The sequence below is a fragment of the Strongylocentrotus purpuratus genome, unplaced genomic scaffold, assembly GCF_000002235.5.
Source record: "Strongylocentrotus purpuratus isolate Spur 01 unplaced genomic scaffold, Spur_5.0 spur5_scaffold_9, whole genome shotgun sequence".
NCBI classification, from domain to species: domain Eukaryota; kingdom Metazoa; phylum Echinodermata; class Echinoidea; order Camarodonta; family Strongylocentrotidae; genus Strongylocentrotus; species Strongylocentrotus purpuratus.
This window is the reverse complement of record NW_022145615.1, coordinates 18,080,889-18,095,993: the sequence shown is the minus strand read 5'-3', so window position 1 is coordinate 18,095,993 and position 15,105 is coordinate 18,080,889. Positions and strand designations below refer to the sequence as shown.

At 40.1% G+C, this 15,105-nt stretch overlaps 1 protein-coding gene across 1 annotated transcript in view; it reads left to right on the top strand.

The window, feature by feature from the left end:
* The first annotated feature begins 3,718 nt into the window (after nucleotides 1-3,718).
* LOC757107 overlaps nucleotides 3,719-15,105 on the top strand; it is a 75,092-nt gene continuing 63,705 nt past the window's right edge. The window contains exon 1 of the mRNA XM_011685084.2: nucleotides 3,719-3,883. The gene's annotated coding sequence lies outside the window, so the exon portion shown is untranslated. The remainder of the gene's footprint in view (nucleotides 3,884-15,105) is intronic.

The window sequence follows — 15,105 nt, the reverse complement described above, 5'->3', positions numbered from 1 at the left end:
TATATCGTTTAGATTGAAAACGGGGGGGGGGGGTGGGAGGCATGCAGTAGAACGCAGTGCTTCTGAGAAGCATGCACCCCATATTTTGTTACATAATTAGAACATTTCGGTTACTCAAAGTTCTAAGTATAGAGTTATCAGAAATGAAAAAAAAGTAGAAAATAACGGAAATGTATACGCATAACTGACATTAACCCTCCTCTTTACACTACAAAATAGAACCGATGTGGTTGTAACACCGTATATTATCTAAAATGCATTATTATTGTAAGCAATGGCTTGATTAGGGGAAGAGGGTAGTGAGGAAGAAAGATAGAGAGAGAAAGAAAGAATAAGGAAAGAGGGGGTTTTTGTAATATTTTGTTTATACAGTGTAAATATAAGGGGGCTGGCGACCAGAATCAAACTTTAAGCTTTATCCTATAAAGCCCTTTTATACATTATGTTAGGTATGAATTCAACATGTAAGATTTATATCATTACGTTCCCGTTGTGTACTGTAAAAGAAATAGTGTATCAAAGGATAGGCCTATTCATGTGGGCCATCTTGGGAAAAATATGATAATAATAGCTGAAAAACCAATTAATTCAAATTCAAATTTACCCTCGTCGCTATCATTCCGAGTTTTTATACTGAAAAACATAACATCTCTTACAAAGCTTTCCCAAATGTCGCCCTCGCCCCGCCCCCACCCTCCGGTTATGACAAAAAAATCCCTCGCCCGCTGGTGTAAAGAATGGTAGAAGCTACTGCAAGGACAGATCCATGACTTTCCAATGTAGGGAGAGGGTTGTAATTTTAAACTCACACGAGCCAGCTAAAATTCCTGCATGGGAATAGTGTAGCGATTAGAGCAGCGTTTTTCTACCAGGGTGCCGCGAGAGAAATTTAGTTACATTTAAAAAAGAATATTTGGAATAACATTAATTTTGAGAGAAAATACCAGTAATTGCTAGAGTACGTAATTCTGATAATAAGATGTCTTGCTTCCTCGCTTGCTCTGCTCACTGGTGTCCGATTATATTAGGCCTACATCTTTTATTCCGAAATTGAATTTTTTTTTACCTCGCTCGTAACACTTAGAAACGGGATTAATCTAGGCAAATATAATTATTATTCTCATATTTGTGTATCGAGGTCAAGAACGACTATAATTTGTTTGTATTCATGTTCATTCGGCGGCGAAGTGCCCACCTACAGTAATTTATATCGCTCACTTGCAAAATTTACAAACAAATCTGCCCATATCAGTGTGTGCATGGCACTTGACGGTGCCAGAGTGATGCAAAATTAATATTCTGTGATGAATTCGGCATTGGGGTGACGCAAAACTTTATTTTTTAAAAGGGTGCCGTGGCTAACTATAAAAAGGTTGAAAAACGTTGGGTTATAGCAATTAAGATTCCCCTCTTATCATGAGAAACAGGTTATTATATTTGTCTTTGGAGACAATGGTGTACAATATACAACTTTTTTGTTTAATTATTTTTTAATTATTTTTAAAATCTTTTTTAACATAGGCGTGTTTTATAAAAACCCATGCAGAGGTGGATGTAGAGTCGGCTCCCGCAAGCACTCTGAGAAAATATCATTCGAAATAAAAATGTTCAAAAACCAATTTTTTTATTTTCACCCCAACAAAATATATAAAGAAATAATATCAATGATTTTGTTAAAACCACATTTCCGCCTGTTAATTTTTGGCAAACATCCAAACTGAGACTTGTTTTCTATTATTGTGCGGAATGCAGCAATTTTGCCATTAAAATTTAAAAAAAAAACTTTGGGGGAGAACACAATTGCTATTTTTGTAATCATTATCATTATTATTCTCCTAAAATATTATCACAAAAGACGAGACTGAATGCTTGATTGCACATTGAGAACTGAAAATCATTAAAGGGAAACATGAAATAAAAACATAATGCATGAAACCGACAAACAGACACGGTAAAAGCAATAGCCGCATCAGGGGTCGTATTATGTTCGAGATTGCGTGCATGATAAGGATGATGAGTATGAATAGAAGTGAAAAAAGGTATCAAATTCTAATTCATTGATGCTTATTCAGGCCTTCAGGGCTCACCTAGAATTGCGGTTTTCAATGAGAAATGCTTTTCATGCAAGATTCTTTGTAATTTGTATAGCGAAATGCCAACTGATGGATTTAGCCAACTCTGTCATCAATTTTTGTCTTTGTTCCTTTCCCCTCTTTTGATTCCTTACACCTTCCTTTTTCGTTCGTTTTTTCTCTCCATCTTTCAATGATGTATATTGTTAGCGAAAATGGCTCTGTTGCATTGTTATGTTTAATGGGTTTCTGCAAAACAAACAAACACATTGGAGGTTTAATCAAGCCTTCCCCTTCATACATTTTGTGCATGACCTCGAAATAATGACTGTTTCTCAATGTAGTTGTTATCTACCCTGCTCAGGAAATAAAACGCTGGTATTTGAAAAACGCCTGTCATTAAAATCCCAGCTAGCAACGTGACATTATTTTGGCCAACGTTGGGCCAATGTACATGGAGGCACCGGGCCAACTACAAGTTTCCGACGTTGGACCGATGCTAAAAAATCAGTGTTCGCCAGCCCATTGTTGGCCGAACATCATTTTCCAACGTCGGGCCAACAACAAATTCTGTCTTTGGCCCGATGTTAAAATGTCCGCTAGCCCAATGTTGGACTAACATCATTTCCCAACGTCGGGCCACCATCAAATTATGTCTTTGGCCCGATGTTAAAATGTCCGCTAGCCCAATGTCACTTCATAAAGTCGGGCCCACATCACTAAATTGAAACGTACGTTGGCCTGATGTTAATGTCCGCCAACCCATTCAGTGTTGGTCCAATCATTCCCGACGCCGGGCCAGCATTTATTGCAATGTTGGCCCGAGGTTAAAAGGTCCGCCAGTCCAAGCACGTAGCCAGGATTTCAGTTTAGGGGGGGGGGGGGCGGTAGTGAGCACGCAAAGCGTGCGAATCACTTAAAGAGCGCGCTATGGGTGCAGGGAGGGGGGAGCGATCGAAGCGCGGAAGCTTTGAAAGAAGACGATTCTTGTACCTTTCTCGACTCATAATCCTTGTCTGAATTCAGTCCGCCCCTCATGCGCATAGCGCGGAAGCTTTGACGTATTATTAGACAAAGAAGATGATAACAATCATAGGAGAAGAAAAAAGGGGGAAGGGGCACTTCTTACAAAGAAAAAGGGGCACTTGTCAAAGCAAAAGGGCACCTCTCAGATTATGAGTAGAGCGATTATCAGAGGTGAAGGGGGCACTTATTAAAAGTGAAAACGGGCACTCCTCGTACCTGAAAAGGGGCGCTACTAAAGATTAAAAAGGGCACTTATGAGATAGAAAATGGATATTGCAAAGTAAAATTGAAACTTGTCGAAGGAAAAGGCCGGGGTATGGATCAAAATAAAAAGGGCACTTATCAGAGGTGAAAAGGGGAAGGGGCACTTTTACCCATGATAGGGGAATTGTCAAAGTAAAATGGGCACCTTTCCTTTGTGTAAAGGGGTACTTGTAGGATACTTGAAAAAGTGGGGAGGGCCGGGGCGCGTCGCCTCTGATCGTCGCCCATGTCGATCGCCGATCTAGTGCGATAGCGCGCGGACAAAATAATATCCATTCACGACTGATACATCATGCATTGCATCATGCGTTTGTACGGTCGATACGAGTACCGGTGTATACAGTCGACTAGACTAGACTACATATACGTACGGTATAACAACAGATCGATAAAAAGTTAAAGATCAGACATTCATCAGACATTTCATCTCTGATGCTGCAGATCATTGCCATTGACATATACAGCTTCCTAGGCCAGGGGTCGGAAAGTTACTGACAGCCATCACCTAGCCTGCCATGCAGGTAATTCTTTTTGCATGATTATTTAGAGATTTGTTGTAAGTTGGAGTTGGCAGCACTGCCACTGGCCACTGCACTGCCTGCCTCAGAGCCAGGTCTTAGCTGCAGTAGAGCGCTGGAGCTCGTTGGGCTAGCCCGGCACCGCGGCTCCGGCCCCGTACATACACGCGTACGTTAACTGGTTAAACGACTTAAAACTTTTTACCGAAATGTTCTTTGATTTTTCTATTTTATGTCATGATGTGTGTGCAGTCCCTTGTGTGCTTTAGTTATGTGTGAAGTGTGTCACATGTTTAAAGCATGACATGTAAACATTTCCTTGGTGTGACGTAATTGAATGACATTGGCATTGATTGAACTTAAAATTAGTTGCGCTTAGATCTCAGTTAAGTAGGCCCTCTCTCACTTAAATTTGAAGCCACTCAAGCGGATTGGCCAAGTGGTGCACGTAAACTCATGGTACAGCGCTCAATGCGCAAAGTTCTACGTGGGCCATAGGCAATAGGTTCTGCTGTCAAAAGTTTGGTGGCATGATCGTGCAACCAAAAGTGCCACCAAACTTTAGACTAAAATGTCATTTAGCAGTGTTGAAATTCTTGCATCCTTATAGGATATTAACTTGGACTAGATCTAGACTATATTAAACTGTTTAGTGTCAATGGATGACGTTGTCTTTCTTCATGTGCAGTAGTGATGATACAAAATAAAATAAAAAAACGGAATGAAGGAAAGAAGGAAGAAAAAAAGTAAAAGGAATGAAATAAAATAAAGAATAAATGAATTGGAGAAATAAAGAAGATGGGAAATATGAGAATATGGGAAGAAATAAGGAAAAGAAACCAAGGAAGAAAGAACATGCAAATAATCAAAATAAATAAATAAATATTAAAAAAAAACAAATATTGAAAGGAAAACAAAAGAAAAAGGGAAAGGAGCAAGATAACATTGATAACATGTCTTCAATTCTTTTTCCTTTATCTACCTCTTGTGTTTTTTTATACCATTTTCTTTATTTCTTTCTTCTTCTTTTTCCTCTTCTATCTTCTCTTTTTCTTAATTTTCTCTGATATTAAAGTTTCTTTTGGTTTCTTTCTTTAAGGGGGGGGGGGGTTGATGATAATTTATTAGTTGAAGGTTTACACAAAAATTACATGGGTTATAATTATGCACCCTCTAAAAGATCACATCTAGGGTTGCTGGAGGAACCCTAACACCCAAAGTATAGATCCCAGGCCTGATGGTAAGACAAAGAGTACTAGTATAGTCAGGGAAAAAATTACTTTAATAATTTCGGGGGCTACTTTTCAAGCTTCCTTGCATGAAAATAACACTCTTTAACTTGTTTTGCATTGAACCCTATGCAAAATTTGGGGGCTCTTTAAAGTCTTTCGGGGGCTCTTTTGGGCATTTCGGGGGCTAATTCGCCCCAAGCCCCCATGTATTTTTTCCCCTGAGTATAGTACTTGAGAGAAAGGGGGAAAAAATCACATTAAATTAAATGAACCTGTACTCATAGTTGAAGTGGAACTGTAAGGGTGAAAGTTCAAACTGAAATTAGTTATCATTTGAAAATTTGTTGAATTTGTAATATTCTTGAAGATTGGTCCTGGGTAGATCATACTTGAAGGAAAGATATAAGTACTTTGTGATTCTTCGAAGGAGTTTTTGATGACTACAGTTACTATCTGCTTCATATCTTACTCGGTTAGAACTTAGATTACACATGTTATCTAAGTGTAATGAAAAGTATGCCTTTAATATATGAGTAATTGATAGAGAAAACTGCATGTACCTGCTAATCTACACATACATGAATGATTCACATATAATGTTGATAATAATATACATGTAATGTTCTTAAACAGAGTTCATTGGAAGGTTTCTAGTGTTGAAGAAACCAGGATTTTGTGAGGGAGCATGTGCCATGCCACAACTGTCCAAGGAAAGAATGGGTTGTAATTTAGCTGAGTATGGGCAGTGATCAGATCAACTTGAAATTCACACAGTAGGTGTAACAAACTGATTTGGATTTATTGCTTTGAAGCCATGTTGAATCCTGTACAGTAGGATGAGCCATTCAGCATGTCTTTGTTTCTCCAAGGTGTCCCATTTGAAATCTTTAATCATAGTAGTACACATTTCTGAAGAACAAATCACACTGCCCGTCTTTGGACAACTTCAATTTTAGCTGCATCCTTCTTTCTGGATGGTTTCCAAACTGCTTAACTGCAGTGCAGTACTCAACACGGAGACAAACAATTGAGGTGTAAGCTTGTTGGGGTATCTTTTGGGAGGATCGTCAGAGATTTCGGCTGATGAGACCAATCATTTGCTTTTGATGTTATCCTAATGATGTGGCTTTGCCAGGATAGGGTGTTGGTGAATAAGAAACCTAGGTATTTATGTTCAGAGAGTTGAACATTTCCAAGATGGTAGTTTCCTTCCAGGTTGTTATGCTCGAGTGTGAACCCAAGGAGGTGGTATATATCGGTCTTGAACTTCATCTGCCAGGTTTCTGACCACTGGTGAAGAAGATCAGGGTGAGACAATCATCTGCAAACAGTCTCAGCTTGAAGGAAATGCCATTAGGGATGTCATGGACATTATTGATGAAGAGGAGTGGACCAAGTACTGTTCCCTGAGGAACACCTGATTAAACATGAGATCAATCAGATACCTGGTCATCCACCAAACACTTCTTGAGATCTAGTGAGGAGGAAAGCCTGGATCCACACCAGTAAGTGACCACGAATACCACAGTGGTTTAATTTCTGCAATAGTCGTTCATGAGGGTCTCTATCAAACACTTTAGAGAAATATGATAACAAGGAATCAACTTTTTGTTTTGGTCGCTTGATCATGTTGGCTTATCAACAGTTGTTTTTAGTTGTGTCTCACAGGAGCGTCCGGGGTGGAAGCCATGTTGGCAATCGTGTAAGATGTTGTTGTCCTTGTTGCGGTCCATCAATTGACTAACGATGATGTGTTTCATGATCATGCTGCAGATGGCTGTGATGGATGCTGATGATAATAGGAGGGGATGCAGCAGTCTCCCTGTTTGAAGATGGGTGTATAGAGGGTAGGGTGGTCCTACAGGTTGTAGAATATCTGTTGTGTCACATGTATCGTCTTTAGTTTATGGCAGCTATCCCGCCACCCTGTTTATCCCCTATAGCTATATTACTGCCCCCCCCCCTTGCTTGCCTTTCACAGACCTGCCAACCAGTACGATTAAGTCGTATTTAGTACGATTTTTAGAAGCAAATACGACAGTACGATTTTCCTCAATAAAATATGATTTTCAAAAAAAAAAAAAAAAAAAAAAAAAACTTTTTAAAAACATTTTTTTATTTTTTTTATTTATTTATTTTTAATTAATATTTTGTGTGTGCGTCCGCCATTTTCAATGGCAAAATGTCCATTCTGTCCTGTAAAGTATCCTACAAGCATCTCGCATCAGCAATTTGGGGATGTTCATTGGTTCATCTAACTCACCAGTCATGACGAAATCATGCATATTCAACGAATGATCAACAACAAAAAATTCTTCCTGAAGGTAGAAACTGTAAGAGGCATTGATCCGAGTAACAATCCGTGTTTATTTTCAAGAATACAACTTTTGTCAGTAAAATACAACTTTTGGGACTAAAGAATACAGTTTTTGAACTCCAGAGGTTGGCAGGTCTGCTTTCATGTTTTGTTTCTTGGTTTACGAAAGACCATGACCGACTTTAATAAAAGATGATACTCAGCAGGATCCATGCAATGCTTAGCCCCTTCACTGACTCTTGATAGACCTGGCCCCGTCTTAGAATGAGTCGATATTAAAAGCGACTTATTTGCACTTTATATCAATCGCAAGTATTTACATTATAGATGGGAGATTGCCAAATTGTGCTTGATTGGAGGACTTGCGATTAATTTGGATCAATCGTAACTCTTTGTAAGACGGAGCCCTGGTTTCAGAACTGAGTTGCTCGTCAAGAAAGTGATGGTGAAGGTCAGTTTTGTCCCTGTTTAAGATAGTGATGGTAAAGGTCCATCCCGAGGTATTAATAATCAGATCTGATTGATACACATTCATTGTATTTAACCTGATTTTACAAACATATATTGATCCAATGACACGGTCACAGTGACAACAGGGTCATCTGCTATTATCCTGATTGGTGATGAAACAGATGTTATTGATCATGATGTAACTACTGGTAGCACGAACAGGGTCGGGTTCAAAAGGGCCAGATATTATGCTTTTGAATCACTTGTTGCTAATTTTTAAAAGATATATTTATATCCCAAAATGCAAAAAACGCAAAACCATGTCTAAGACCCCTGTTACACATGCGTTGGCTTTTAAAGCCGGCCCCGGAGGCGGCCTCACACCTGCAATTTGAAGCCGCCTCGAGATCATCAAACCCCTGTTACACATAATCTCGGGCCCGCAATTTTGTGTCTACACATACATGTAGGCCGGCCTCACATCGCCTTTTCATGAGCTGACGTTGGGGCGCACTCCAGAAAGACAGAAAAAGAAAGTGATAGAAAGTTAAATACTAAGAATAACATAAGAGAAGGTGATAGAAGGAAGAAACAGAGAATAACATAAGGAAAGACAGAAAGAGAAAGTGATAGAACATTAAAACCAAAGAATATTATAAGAGAAGGTGATAGAAGGAAGAATCAAAGAATAACATAAGGAAAGACAGAAAGAAAAAGTGATAGAACATTACAAACAAAGAATAACTTAAGAGAAGGTGATAGAAGGAAGAAACAAAGAATAACATAAGGAAAGACAGAAAGAGAAAGTGATAGAACATTAAAAACAAAGAATAATATAAGAGAAGGTGATAGAAGGAAGAAACAAAAAATAACATAAGGAAAGACAGAAAGAGAAAGTAATAGAATGATGAAAACAAAGAATAACATAAGAGAAGGTGATAGAAGGAATAAACAGAGAATAACATAAGGAAAGACAGAAAGAGAAAGTGATAGAATGATGAAAACAAAGAATAACAAGAACAGGGTCGGGTCAAGGACTGATCCTTTTGTCATTTTGGATGCAATTCAGCCAGCTGCTGCTTTTTAAATGGAAACCATTGTTTTGTGAGAGAAAGCTCTGTATTGGACTGCATGATGTACTTGAAGCTGTTCACACCGGCATTGATAGCGGTGTGGAAGGTAAAACGTCGTTCCGGTCTGCCCAACAGCGAGCCACAGTGAGCCAAAACGGTGTGCCACTGGATCACCTCTTGGGGGTGGTCCACGAGAGATAGTGTGGTCTAGCGCACGCTAGACCGCGCTATCTCTGCCAGTGTGAACCCGAGCTACGATAGCACGCCGGAAGTCATCGTTCTACACGCGGGGAATTTTATACTCATTCTATTTTGGTGCGATCTGAATCTGAGTTGGTACAAATCAACACTCCTGATTAGTAATAGCACGCGAAATCTTTGACCGCTCTGACCTCATTACGTCACGCGTCATGGCAACAGGACCTCTTAAAAAAGGGGGTGCTACGATAGACCGCGCTATCTCACTGCGGTGTGGATCCCGCGAATGCCAATGGGCGGACCGTGGGTCACGCTACGATGGCACGATCCACGGTGCGCCCACGGTCCCCCCCTTGCGGTGTGAACACGCCCCTTGATTATTGATACTGTTTTTGATGAAATTGTTTGATTATAAATACTGTAGGAAGAATAGTTGATACAGATCAGTGATCTATAAATATACATATATGACACCTTAAATACTTTATTGTGTCCCAGCGCTCTTATTCTTTTACTTTATCCCCTACCCTTGGACTTGAAGTTGAGCTCATCAATTAGAATCTTTCAACAAAAAATGAAGACCTTGTTGAAGAATAAGGCGTACTGTTAATTGTAGAATATCTGCTATATCTTTTGATGTGAATACTGATTGAAACTGCCTATTTACCTGTACTGTCAAAGATTACTCTCTGGCCCTCTTTGAGTAAGGATATTCCATTTGTGCCTCATTTTTTTTTGGACCTTATTTAATTCCAAAAGTCTTTATTATTTTGTTTTTGCCATCCCATGTGAACCCCTTGTATTTGGTATGTCCAGTAGTAATGCCTGATTTCTTCCTGTAGCAGTTTCTGGTACTCTGTATGTATATGTGTAGGTCCTCCACTCTCCGGACAGCGTGGCTGCATTGTAATCATTCTCCTTGCCTTATTAGTGATCCACTAGCAGGACCCGTGGAAAATCCACGGGATTCTAGGGGAGGGGGCCAAATAGATAGATAGATAGAGGCCTATGTGCTATCCAAAAAAAAAATAGATTATCTTTATATAGAGAATTTTTATAATATATGCTGTTTGACCATAAATGGCGCATCGTAAAACAAACTATGTCAGATAGGATCTCGATAATTACGATTTATTTGCATTATTAATGTTGTGATTTCAATGTAGTTTCATGAAAAGACTACATATGCAGAGGCTTGGATTATGATTATGTTGGCATTGTTCACAAAATGTGTACAATTATTTTCAAAGTAAAGATTTTACGCGAAAAATCGGACGGTTTGTGCACAAATTGACTCGACTGTGTGTGGGACTGTGAGCGTAGAATCCAGTGAAAGATTTTTTTTCGGGGACTCGATCTATATCAAATTTTGGGAAAATTTGGGGGGGCTACTTTTTTATCTTTCGGGGGCTCATTTTTCTTGGGCTAATTTTTCATTAATTCATTTAAAGATGCAGTTTGTTTAGTTTAGTAGCGTAGTGTAACGTAAAAAAAGGCGTACTTTCTGCGTCAAGTTTCTACGCCGAAAGTACGCGAATTTTGTTAAACATATTAAATTGTTTGCGTCCATCTTGCGTACTTTTGTGCGTTCCTCAGGGTATGGTAACGTAGGCCAGCGTACTCTCAGCTCAGCGTAGTTGGTATGCAACTCTACTATGGACCCTACGCCAATTAGTGATCGACCTGCCAGTGTCACAAATAAGGTATTACAGGGCTTGCCCTTAACTTTTTTTTGAGGTGGCCAGCAGGGCCACTTGGGTAGGAGATCTGGGTGGCCAAATGGATTTTCAGGTGGCCCCACTTTTATGCATTATTAAATAATGCAAATGTTTAATAAAAAAATGCATAAATTATACGTGTTAAAAGCAGCATGAGCTGCATTGAATAATGAAAGGTGAGTGACTCTTTAGACTCTCATTCCAAATCCTCTCTCTTTGTTTCTATACTTCTGTCTCAACTTCACTTCAATGTTTTTCTCCCTTTCTCCTTGACTATCATGCATCACAAGGACCCCCTCCCCCTTAAGTTAGGATTGTACAGGGCACACAAGGCGCCAAACTTCTGCTTTTCTTTGAGCTCCAAGTTCTGTTGGAAGATATAAAATTGATTGTATATTTACTTTAGGCCCGAGTCGAAACGGATCCCCGCCCGGGCCCCGACCGTCGAGCTGTAACCCGGTTTTTGGTTTTCGGGTTTCGGGTTTTTCAAAATTAAATTTCACACTGATATTTTGAAATATAGAATTAAAAATATGGAATTCACAAACTTATATTTCAATATAATCAAATAAATATGCTTTAGAAATAAATGGATATTGTTTCAGTTGACGGTAGGTGTTTTTATCGCTCTAAAATTGAGGCTGCAAGAAAGGAATCACGCTTCGTGGTACCGATCGAGTGCGTTCAGAAACGAAAGTGGAAATAGATCTATGACCCACTGAAGACAGAGCAAGAAAATGCCACACACATGACTAAAATATTGATCAGACTATTGCAATTAAATCGTAATACTAAAGGCATTAATTTAATTGTCAAAATATATCCACAACATAATGGTTTACCCTTGATAGTTTGATGAAGGAAAATAAATTAGAGCTCTTGAAATAACATCGAAGTGCCTTTCGTTCGTTCTAAAAAATGCGTGTATAACGGCAAGCAGAAGTTACGAGTCAAGCTTGATATGCACGTTTACACCCCTACACCGTCATCCGACCTGATTGGAACAATAAGCATTAAACCAATTAAAAAACATCACGTAAGATTTTAAGGGACTCCAATTCAACAAAATTACCGTAAAATAATTATTTGCTTTGACAAATAATACTATAGATATTCATAATATCTTACAGAAATAATGATATTTCATGAGCTACGTACTCGATATCGAGTTCAGCTAGCCATCATTTTGAAATGAGACGTAGTTGTCATGCATGTATGCAGCGCAGAATGCGGCAGCTCGCAGCTAGAGAGGGAAAAAAAATCACGTAATAGTCACGTGAATATCACGTGATCTCAGGCCCGCGCTTTTTCCTCTCTCTTCTGCATACTGCCCTCTACAGTCTACTGCATGACAACTACGTCTCATTTCAAAATGATGGCTAGCTGAACTCGATATCGAGTACGTAGCTCATGAAATATCATTATTTCTGTAAGATATTATGAATATCTATAGTATTATTTGTCAAAGCAAATAATTATTTTATGGTAATTTTGTTGAATTGGAGTCCCTTAAAGTCTTACGTGATGTTTTTTAATTGGTTTAATGCTTATTGTTCCGATCAGGTCGGATGACGGTGTAGGGATTTAAACGTGCATATCAAGCTTGACTCGTAACTTCTGCTTGCCGTTATACACACATTTTTAGAACGAACGAAAGGCACTTCGATGTTATTTCAAGAGCTTTAATTTATTTTCCTTCATCAAACTATCAAGGGTAAACCATTATGTTGTGGATATATTTTGACGATTAAATTAATGCCTTTAGTATTACGATTTAATTGCAATAGTCTGATCAACATTTTAGTCTTGTGTTTGGCATTTTCTTGCTATGTCTTCAGTGGGTCATAGATCCATTTCCACTTCCGTTTCTAAACGCACCCGATCGGTACCACGAAGCGTGATTCCTTTCTTGCAGCCTCAATTTTAGAGCGATAAAAACACCTACCGTCAACTGAAACGATATCCATTTATTTTTTAAAGCATCTTAATTTAATTCCATTGATTATTTTATTGTTTTGAAAGCAGTAACTGTCTTTTCCGTCGCATTATTAGAACAGTAACTTAGTCTAACTCCCGCCGCTGCATACACACGATTTTTAGTGTCAGTACACCAATCACAATGCTGGGATTTGGGAATCCCCAACTTACCCGCCCGAAATCTCATGCGCAGTTTGTAACTGCGCAACAAAGAGTTGAGAAGCGTACTAGCTGTGCTGCAATGCGGATATCGACAGCTGCCCTATACGCGGTAGCATACTATGATAGCGCTACGCCTATCTACCGCCCAGGCCGGGGTGGCGGCGGCGGTGTGTACAGTACCTACGCGACGGCGTGCATCGTTTTTATAAAGTTAGTATGCGAAACGAAACATTTCCTTGTTTGATAGATTGGATTGCGTCGCTTGGAAAAGCTTGGAAAAATAAATGTCGCCTCGGTTTCGGGTAGATCTAAAGGTTAAACAAGTTGTTGATAAATAATTTATATATTACTGTCCAAATATTTGGGTAGCCAGCCGGGCCATCTAGTCGGTGATTTCAGGTGGCCCGACAGCGTTTCAGGTGGCCATTGGCACCGGGCCACCGCTAAATTCGAGCCCTGTATTAAAAATATGCTCATCTGACCGTAATTAAATGCCCAAAACCCCCGAGCTTTCGGGGGTTCAGCCCTTTGTACCCGTGGACACCACGCCTGCACTCAAATCGCTTTGAGTTACCTGACCCCCCCCCCCCCATACTTTAAAAATTGATTTGATGCAAGAACTGTATCATACTAAAAGTATTATCATGTTTTTAAACGACCATGACGACCGTCTGATTTTCTTGTGAAAACTTTACTTTGCTTGTGAAAACTTTACTTTGAAAAATGATTATCGAAATTCAGTATACAACTATACATGGCCAGAATAATCACAATCTAAGCCCAGGTTTCATACATCTATTCACGAAACTATATTGAAATCGGGGCAATAATAGCAATTTCAAAGTGTTGTTTAGACTCTCCTCACACCACGGACAGGCCTGGCTACTCAGGTCACCGCTACTCCATGCTCACACACTCAGCTCCGACGGCAGCGCTCAGCTGCGGTGGCAATACACTGTGGAAACTTTACTTTGAAAAATGATTATCGAAATTCAGCATACAACTATACATGGACAGAATAATCACAATCTAAGCTCAGGTTTCATACCTCTATAGTCACGAAACTATATTGAAATAGGGGCAATAAGAGCAATTTCAAAATGTTGTCGAGTCTACTCTATAGCTCAGCTCAGCTCACCTCACCTCACACACAGTCACGGTTCCGACAGTGCTCGGCAGCAGTGGCGCACTGCACTGCCCGTGCCTCACGGCAGCTAGCTTGCAACTGAACTGTCAGTTACGATACGATGAATTTCTTGTGAAAACTTTACTTTGAAGAATGATTTTCAAAATTCAGTAAACATGGACAGATTAATACCAAAGTAACCCTGCTTGCATACCTCTATTCACGTAAACTATATACAAATCACGGCAATCATCATAGAATCAGAGTCGAACCGACTGAGCTGTGCGTGTGACGGTGAGCGTAGAATCATCGCAAACATTATACACGTACGTTCGTACACACAGCAGGTCCGCCTAGCCTACAAAGCATATCCTATAGAAAGACGCATAGCACGGGTAAGCTCAACCCGTTGAGGATACATATTGGCTACATCCCCTCACCTGGGTGAGTCGTCTGTTGATGTGTATTTCTCTTACATGCTACAAAGCGAACCCTATAGCAAGAGGTCTTACTCGGGATACGCCGCAGCTTTTTCGATTAGACTTGCTACACCCGTTGACGCGAGTGGATTCTCGTCCATCGTGTGTCTCTTCGTCTCTCTTTGATAATTAGACAGAGGGCGGGTGCACGCCTTGCCGACTCGCTCTCGCGGGTTCGTCGCCTCCTCGCAATCCACGACGCCCGCCGTGCTCTCGTCCGCCCGTCCTCCCCGGCACCCCGAAACCGCGTTTAACGGCGTGGACGTCGATCGCGGGGTCGACGTGGCACGCGGGTTACGGGAGACAGACCTCGTGGAATTGTGCCGCCCTCCCCGTGCCACGGCGGAGGCGGGCGGGGTCGGGGAAAGACGTTTTTGAGGAACCGTTTTGTACCCGTTTGGACCCCCCGCGGCGATTTTGCGTATTAGTAATATAGATGAGCTAGATCTGTTTGGTTTTGACATCTTTGATGGTACAGTCAAACCTGCTTTAG